Source organism: Coffea arabica, chromosome 8e, assembly GCF_036785885.1.
Source record: "Coffea arabica cultivar ET-39 chromosome 8e, Coffea Arabica ET-39 HiFi, whole genome shotgun sequence".
In the NCBI taxonomy this organism is placed as follows: Eukaryota; Viridiplantae; Streptophyta; class Magnoliopsida; order Gentianales; family Rubiaceae; genus Coffea; species Coffea arabica.
The window spans coordinates 18,750,188-18,759,844 of record NC_092324.1 but is presented as its reverse complement, the minus strand read 5'-3'; positions in this window follow the sequence as shown (position 1 = coordinate 18,759,844).

Below are 9,657 nucleotides of genomic sequence, written 5' to 3'. Positions count from 1 at the left end.
CCACAATATCCACAAGTCGGACGAGGCGTTGTGACTTGACTTGCTTGCGAGGTTTCCTTTGATTGTATCTGTCCTACTGGAGCTCCTTGTGACATAGTTCCTTCTGGTTCCTTTATCATGAGTGGTGAAGGAAGTGATAGTCTTACTCTATCCACTCCTTTTCTAACTTTGGGTGGTGGTCCAATTTCTCTTAGTTTACTATCGGATACATCTCTCTTCCTCGCTTGAAAGGCTCTCAGTTGGGATTTTGTGCTTTCTACCCTTTGCGCTTTCTCGAGAGCGTCACTAAATGTTTCAATCTGTGCTGCAGCAAGGGCATCTTGGATTTCTAAATTTAATCCTTGGATAAACCGTCTTATTCTCTTCCGTTCCGTAGCTACCAATTCCGGAGCATATGTAGATAATTTCGTGAATCGTGTTTCGTACTCAGCCACACTCAAAGTTCCTTGACGAAGCTTTATAAAATCGTCTTCTCTCTTTTCTTGGACAAGTGGAGGAAAAAAATTTCTCATTAAACTCTCATACAAAGTTTATCCAAGTCCTTGGAGTTTGATCTCTTTCCCACTTGTTTCTTATAACATTCCACCAAGCTCGAGCTGCTCCCTCAAGTTGAAATATAGCAAAAGTGACTTGTCTTTCCTCTGTGAAGTCCAAGGCATCGAATATATTCCTTATATTCTCTAACCAATTCTCAGCCACTTTTGGGTCAGGTCCTCCAGAAAATTTGGGCGGGAAGAATTTCTGAAACCGCTCTAAAGCTCGATCCTCCCCTATCTCTTGGTTTCCACGTTGGTTTCCTTGAGCTCTAATACATCCGTCATGCGAGTTAAAACTACTCCCATTTGGTCATCTCCTCTCCCAGCCCTTGGCTCGGCGTTTTGATCAATACCAGACCCATTATCTACTTTTTGATTTCGGGGTTGTTTGGGCTGACGTCCCTTTCGTTGTCCTCTAGTTTCCATGTTCACAGCTAATCTATATGCATATGCATAAACCTCACACTAAGCCATAATTGAACCACACACATATACCAGTAACAACTTTTAAAGAAAAATGAAATCACTTACACAAATAACATTATCACCATACAAGTAAACACAAACTAGAGCTCATTAAATCATAACACAGGTTAGAGTCAAGTAAAGTTCATACCAAGTCAAAGTCAGTAAACAAAGTAAACAGGTGATCATTAAAAGTACATTCATCTCCAAGGCACAAACTCTTAACACATTCAACTTCATTCCCAACACTAGGATCTTCTGGGCTACGATATTCTCCACCTGACGCTCTTAATTATTGTGCCATCTTAGCCAAACGATTATTGGTTTCCTGTAACTATTCATGTGAAATATCGATTCATTCTTATTCCCCACAAATGGAGATCTCAAGTCCTTAGGATTGCCCTCAACTCTTAAGTACTCGGGTACAAGAATCCGAAACAAGGTAATTCACAACTCGAGCCAGCCGGTCCCAAGAGTAAATGACCACATTTGAGATTCCTACCCAACATACATATCTTATTTTCCTCCAAGTATCAAGATAAAGGTTTTATACCTATCACATTCATGATCCATAACTTCACTCTAGAAAAACACTTAAGTCTTTACTCATTCATATAGTAAGGACCATAACACCACTTGGCCCAAACTCACCCCGCGCAGAGACCACGCGAAACGGCTCTGATTTTCATCCCTACAAGTGGTCACTTAACTTTCAAACCAATCCCACAGTCCGGCATCCTAAACTTTTAAGCCTACGATACACTACAAAGATCTAAAGCCTAAGCTCTGATACCAACTGTGACGCCCCCACTTCTCCCTAAGGCGAACCAAAGGGTATCCGCGGGACGCCTGCCCAACTCTCGGTAGGACTCACTACAATCCATAATTCAAAAGCTCGAAATACTTCAAATAACTTCAATATATAATTAAAGTACTCCAAAATATTGCATGCTTACAATTAGTTAGCTTTCAATCTTAATACAATCCAAAAGAGTATGTACTACAACCATCCGCTATAATACAACTTAAGTTCGTCAAAAGAAAACAATCTAGTACTATTAACGAGCACTCTTGGTCTCGAACCCTATTAAGGAAAATAAAAATGTGGAATGAGCTACACAGCCCAGTGAGGTTCCAAGACACTCTAGCAGTTCTAATAAATCAAGTAATTTGAACATAACACATGTATGGTTCAAGGTTGCATATTTGGCACATTAACATGAGATAGTTATCATTGTACGAGTAATTTGAGTATAACACAAGCATGGTTCAAGGTTGCACCTTGGCACATTAGCATGATACAGTTATCAGTATGCAAAAATAAACACACATTGAAGGATATGATGTTCCAGTGGAACCATTTCGGTCAAATTCACCTTATAACTTCGGATCCCCTCGGTTTGTCTGGCCATCACCTTATCCCTCCAGTGGTAGTACTCGAGTATACCGAAACGGTGTCCCAGGGTTCTAACCTACACGACCGATCCCAGTCCTGGCTCGAGTAGGTTAGTAACCAAGGACAGGGCCCAGTTCAGCTTAGAGCTTACAACATGCACAAGTAATCGAATAAATCGGTGAACGGTAAAAATTTATCATTTTAGTAGGTCGAGTGAGATGAAATACACACTCGCCTTAAACGGTGGGCAATTTCATATGAACACGTAATTTACGGTAATCACATACTCAAGTAGTCAAGTAATCAAGTAAATTGGTAAACAGTGAACGGTAAACGATAAACGGTAAATAATCTCGGTTAACGGTAAAAATTTATCATTTTCGTAGGTCGAGTGAGATAAGGTACACACTCGCCTTAAAACAGTGGAACAGTTCATAGGAGCAATTATCGGTAACACTTAACAGTTAAACACATAATGACCATGGAGTAAACATGTCATAAAACTATTCAAATCACGTACTCCTATATGGAACACTTACCTATTCAAAACAAGTGAGTAAGTGCTCAACAAGTGTTTAGGCGTCCGCTTCGAGATCCTCTTGAAGGTCCTCTTGAGTGCCTGAGCAATTAACAATTACCTATCACTTAAAACCCCTAATTATCAAGGAAGATTGTACACTTGTACAATTTAAGAAAATACCGTGAAATGGAGCTTTACTCGCTTAAAATTCAAGATTCAAAAGTGGTGTTTTAACAACACAAGGAAAAACTGATTTCCTTCATGAACACAAGTCCAAAATGGTCAATTAGTAGTGAAGGATTGGGAAGAGTCTCTAAAGCTCAATTTCCGTCAAGTTTGAAAATTTCAGATTTGAGGTGCGATCTTTGAAAAATCATATCTCACTCTCCGTAGGTCCAAAATTGGAAAACATGATACCGTTGGAAACTACTTTCAAAGTACTAAAAGTTCCTAGGAACTTTTCCATGATTCAAAACGTAAGACACTCAAATTTTGGTTTCAAGTTGCTGATTTGAACTCCCGAGACAGATTTGGGTTGTTGGCAAATTTTGAAAATTCGGTAAAATTCCCAGAATGCGAACTAGCCTCTCAAATTTGAAAATCAATTAGAGTTACAATGAAAGTTTAAAAAAAAAAACAAACGGAACAAGAATCATAGTTTTGAGCACCAAGATATAGTGGCTCAAAATTGGTTCAAAATGAAGATCATTAGGCAATTTTCCAGATTTGAAACATAACTTTGGGCATCAAAATAGACTTATAACGGCACCAAATTTGGTATGATTGTGCTACCATATAATGGCTATTTAACAAAATCATTAAAGTTCCACAATTTGCTAAGGCAAATCTGCCTTGCACTTTCGTTTTTCTTTTCTCAAACATTTGGCCAATGAAAATTCCTCGAACATGATTCATTTATGAAGACAAAGTCTAGGAAACATCCAAAATACATTTGGTAGGTGATTAACACCAAGGATTTCGAATAACAAGTCCCAAATCAAGATTAGCTATAAATCAGTCCAGAATTAGGGTTTTCTTTCACGAAGACAGATCTGAAATCCAGCCACAACTCACTCAATTCAACTCAGAATTGAGCGTGGTCAGTGGCATTGAAAACTAAATTCATAACGCTACAATTTCTCAGAAGGAATCGTTTTAAAATTCTGTCCACAACTAGCTCATATTTGAGCATCAAGTCGCAGCTCAAAACAGGGCTTCCAGTACAGACGAGAAACAGAACAGGCAAATTTACAAGGTTTGTACGGCTCACTCAGGCGGAATCAGGGTATGAATTTTATACCGTTGGAAAACTGGATGTGTCTAGTTTCTAATGCGGCAAACAGCACTCAATTTCGACGTTGGAACAAAGAGTTATGGCCGAAACAATACCACTGCCAGAGAGGCTCTGGTTACATTTCCAGTTTTGCTACATTTTCGAAATCTCAACTTTTGGCCAACCAATTTGGATGATTTTTGGTGGAAACTTTCCACACAACCCACACAACATATTTACATCAAAATCAAGTCAATTGAACCACAAAAAACTGCACTAATGCTCACGGAAAAACAGGGGCAGAATCGTCACTTTTGCTCATCTCACTTCCTTTGAGTTTTCTTTCACAACACAACTTATTTTCACTAGATTAAGCACTAATCCAACATTAATAACATCAAATCAGTTCATCAAGCCATTGTGGGATTTCATAGAGCCCACTCACAAAATTTCCAACAATATAGAGCTACCCACATGCATCTATAAGCTTACATGTGCAAATCAACTTACATAAACTAAGATTCAAGGGTTTGATATTTGATTACCTCTTTAGATGATAAAACCAAAAATTTTCGGTCCTTTGAAGCTCAAGAAAACCGTGAGAAACAAGCTCCTTTCCTAGCTTAAGTTGATCTTCAAGTTATTTGCAAGGTGTAGTGTGAATTTGAGGTGATTTGGTCAAGAAATGAAGCAAGAAAATGAAGAACTTTGGGTCTTCTTCCTCCTAGGGGGTGCACGGCTGCTTTGAGCAAGGAGAGAGAGAGTTTTGCTGAAAATGAAGCTTCCTTGAGAAGCTTAAGTGTGTGGCCAAAAGGTGCTCCAAAAGTCGACCCTTTAACAGTGCGCGTTCGCGCGCGTTTCGTGCCCGATTCCGCTCGGATTTGTTTCACTTGTGCACTAAACCTCCAATGCACTTTCTTAAACGTTATAATTATTCACTCTTAATAGTCTAGAATAAATTCCTTAAATCTCCAATTAACCGCTCCGGCTCGATATACGCGAACTTTCGATTCGCGTGCAATACAGCGAAATTTCTAAGGAATTCTTATAACGATAGTATACTAACCATCACTTGAGTACTTAAACATAAAAAAATACCTATTTTAAGACTAATGTATAAGTCTTCAATCTCCAAGCTCATTGTACCCTCGAATCGATTGTTACCTCCAAACGCAAATTCATTATCCTCACTAAACGAGCTTTCCAAAAATTAATTTTTGTAACAAGTCATTTTAAAAACACATGTAAGCCATAGTTCCGTGTAAATAAGTTTAAAATGGTTGAAATAAATTATTGACTGGAATTGATTTGGATTTTTTTGTTGGTGTCTTCTGATGAAATGTAGCTTGATGTCTTAGCTTTCATATGCCTTTGGAATCAATGCATTTGGACCTGTATAGACTGAATGGGACTGATTACAGTTTTGTGGGATTTGGGAACCTGCAATTACGGTTCTGGGTTAGTTTTCTGCATTTTTGACCTAGTTGTGCTGGGATTTGGACTGAGTGGCCTTCTACATTGTTGTAGCCCTGTCTTTTAGCTTCGAGACGGTGTATCTTACACCCTAATCCGATAATCGTAGTGCAAGTTGTGCCATTACCGCAAAATGACGTCAAAACTATTTTTCTGGTTTTGAGCTTAACTTTCCTTTCTAAACTTTTTCTTAGCTTGATTTGTACTAGTACCACTTGGAGCTTGCTGAATGGCTATTGGATGAACTTGTTGTTGTGTGTGTACCTTTGGGTTGGAATGAGGAAATCATGAAGCCTTGATGGCTGGGAAAGTAAGAAGATTTAGGGGAAGTGCTGTCCGAACTTTGAAAGGACTTGTTTGCATTGAGGTTGTGATCTAAGACTTGGATTTGAGCAAGGCAATGCTATATGATGGATGGTTTCAGAGCCGTGGAGGTGAGTGACCTCAAACTACTTCTAAAGTTATTTATGATCCGTTTCTTACATTATTTACTTTTGAACTGTTTCCAAAGTTACTTTTGAAATGTTTTCTTGCATATCATGCGTGCTGGCATGTGAGTGTGCCTTGTTTGCTATATTTCTTGACTTCATGACTTGTATTTTGGTTGATAACGTGTTAAGCGCTTATAATGATTTCCAAAACGAGTTTTCGAGGCGAGTGTGTACTTTATCGCACTCGACCTCGATAAATGTGAAATTTTCGATTGAAATGTTACTTGCGCATGAATGTAAGCCTTTTGGGCTGAACTGGCCATTGCCCCTTGTTACCGGTCGTCTTGAGCCAGAAGCGGACTCGGTCAGGCGATTAGGAACTTGGGTGAACGTTTGGTATACTCGAGTATTACCTATGTAGGTTGGTGGAGCCTGGCCAAAAGCCAGGGACGGGGTGAATGAAATGAAATAAATGATCAAATGAGCGAGGAAATGTCAGGAGAATGAATGTATCCTTTCATGAATGTTACTATCGCTTTCCATTGTACATGTTTCTTGAATTATTGATACTCCATATTTAATGTTTTGTAAATGCTGTAATCGTTTCTGGACTTATCATTTGATTTATGACATCATTGAAAAGAAATATTGTGAAACCGATTTGATTACTGATTTTAATGGTTACTCGCTGAGCTTCTAGCTCACCCCAAAAATGTTTTATTTCCCCCCCCACAGGGCTCAAGGCGAAGAAAAGCTTGGAGTGCTTATTCACGTGACTGGATGGCTTATATCGTGTACAGTTTAAGTTTGGATCTATTTTATGTACGAGTTGGTCTTGTATAAATATTTGAAATTGATATGGATGTAAGTATACGTTCTACGATTGGAATCAGTTTCCGCTGCATTTGTAATATGTAATCATTGGAGAATTTGATGAAATTTTGAGATTTATATTGTAATTGGGTTGAGGACTGTAGTGAGCGACTGAGTCCCGGCGAGAGCTGGGCAGGCGGCCCGCCGAACCCTCTGGTTCGCCTTAGGGGAAGGTGGGGCCGTGACAATTGGTATCAGAGCTTAGGCTTCAGATCTCTGTAGTGTATCCTAGGCTTGAAGTTTAGGATGCCGGACTGTGGGTTTGATTTGACTCTTGAGAGATTTTTGCGGGATGTTTCGACTTGATTGGTACAAGAGGGAATGTCGAGGACGACATTCTTTTAAGGAGGGGAGATTGTGACGCCCCGAAAAAAAAATGAGTTTGAGAACCCGGAAATTTTCTACTTTTCTAGGGTTTATTTGTTTAACGCCCGCTTTTCTACATTTTCTTGATTAGAAAAAATTCCCCAGATAAAGTTTATGAGCAAATATCGTTTTCAAATGATTTTTCTAGTATTGGAGAGTTTTTGAGAAATTAAGAGTTTATAACGGACGTGGGACCCACTAGTGCGAAAAGTTCGGAAAAATTCGGCCAATTAGGTTACATTCCGGATACTGGTTAAAATTTATCGGGTGTTAAGAGATAAGTAGTGTGTGTGAAGTGATTGATGTGAGAGAGAAAAGAAAGATAAGAATGCATTTAATGGAGGTGACAAGTGTCACTTTCCTATTGGTTGGACCTTAAGAAATACTATTCACATTCTTGACTTTTTTGACCAAAGGATTAAATATCCAAAAATTGCACAAAATTCACCATTTTTCTCCTCCTTATGGCCGGCCCTCTTTAAGCAAGAAGAAAGAAGAAACTCTTCAACTTTCAAGCTTCTACTTGGTGCAAATCACCCAAAACATTTGTTTACATCCATTTTTAATCCATAAAACCTTTCCTTTTAGTGATAATAAGTGTACTAGTGAAGTTGTTTTGAAGCTCTAAGGTGGCCAACCTCTCTACACCTCTTGTTACTTGGTAAGTGATGCTTGAACCCTCTACTACACCTAATGATGGTTATATGATGCTTAATGGTGGCATGAGTGAAGGAATATATGATTTATTTCTTGATTTGAAGAGTTTTGGTGAAGTTTTTATTTTATTGGGAATTTTTCTGGTTTAATATGAAGGGGATGTTGTGGCCTTGTATGATGAATGGTAATGGCTGATAATGACTCTATGAGGTGTATTGGATAAGAAAATGCAATCAATTTTGGATTTGAAGTGAATTGTGAAAAGTTAGGGTTCATGAACCCCTATTCTGTCCGAAATTTTAGGTCATAGCTAGCGGCCGAATTGGACTTTGCTCAAAACATGAAAGTTGTAGATATTGGTGAGTATGAAGTGCCTGCAAAATTTCAGGGCATTTGGAGTAGTGTAGAGTGAGTTATGCCGTTTTTACTGTTGCTGTTTTTGGTGAACAGAATGTGCGAACTGCGATAAAAAATTGTCTGTTTTGACTGGAATTGATTTGGATTTTTTTGTTGGTGTCTTCTGATGAAATGTAGCTTGATGTCTTAGCTTTCATATGCCTTTGGAATCAATGCATTTGGACCTGTATAGACTGAATGGGACTGATTACAGTTTTGTGGGATTTGGGAACCTGCAATTACGGTTCTGGGTTAGTTTTCTGCATTTTTGACCTAGTTGTGCTGGGATTTGGACTGAGTGGCCTTCTACATTGTTGTAGCCCTGTCTTTTAGCTTCGAGACGGTGTATCTTACACCCTAATCCGATAATCGTAGTGCAAGTTGTGCCATTACCGCAAAATGACGTCAAAACTATTTTTCTGGTTTTGAGCTTAACTTTCCTTTCTAAACTTTTTCTTAGCTTGATTTGTACTAGTACCACTTGGAGCTTGCTGAATGGCTATTGGATGAACTTGTTGTTGTGTGTGTACCTTTGGGTTGGAATGAGGAAATCATGAAGCCTTGATGGCTGGGAAAGTAAGAAGATTTAGGGGAAGTGCTGTCCGAACTTTGAAAGGACTTGTTTGCATTGAGGTTGTGATCTAAGACTTGGATTTGAGCAAGGCAATGCTATATGATGGATGGTTTCAGAGCCGTGGAGGTGAGTGACCTCAAACTACTTCTAAAGTTATTTATGATCCGTTTCTTACATTATTTACTTTTGAACTGTTTCCAAAGTTACTTTTGAAATGTTTTCTTGCATATCATGCGTGCTGGCATGTGAGTGTGCCTTGTTTGCTATATTTCTTGACTTCATGACTTGTATTTTGGTTGATAACGTGTTAAGCGCTTATAATGATTTCCAAAACGAGTTTTCGAGGCGAGTGTGTACTTTATCGCACTCGACCTCGATAAATGTGAAATTTTCGATTGAAATGTTACTTGCGCATGAATGTAAGCCTTTTGGGCTGAACTGGCCATTGCCCCTTGTTACCGGTCGTCTTGAGCCAGAAGCGGACTCGGTCAGGCGATTAGGAACTTGGGTGAACGTTTGGTATACTCGAGTATTACCTATGTAGGTTGGTGGAGCCTGGCCAAAAGCCAGGGACGGGGTGAATGAAATGAAATAAATGATCAAATGAGCGAGGAAATGTCAGGAGAATGAATGTATCCTTTCATGAATGTTACTATCGCTTTCCATTGTACATGTTTCTTGAATTATTGATACTCCA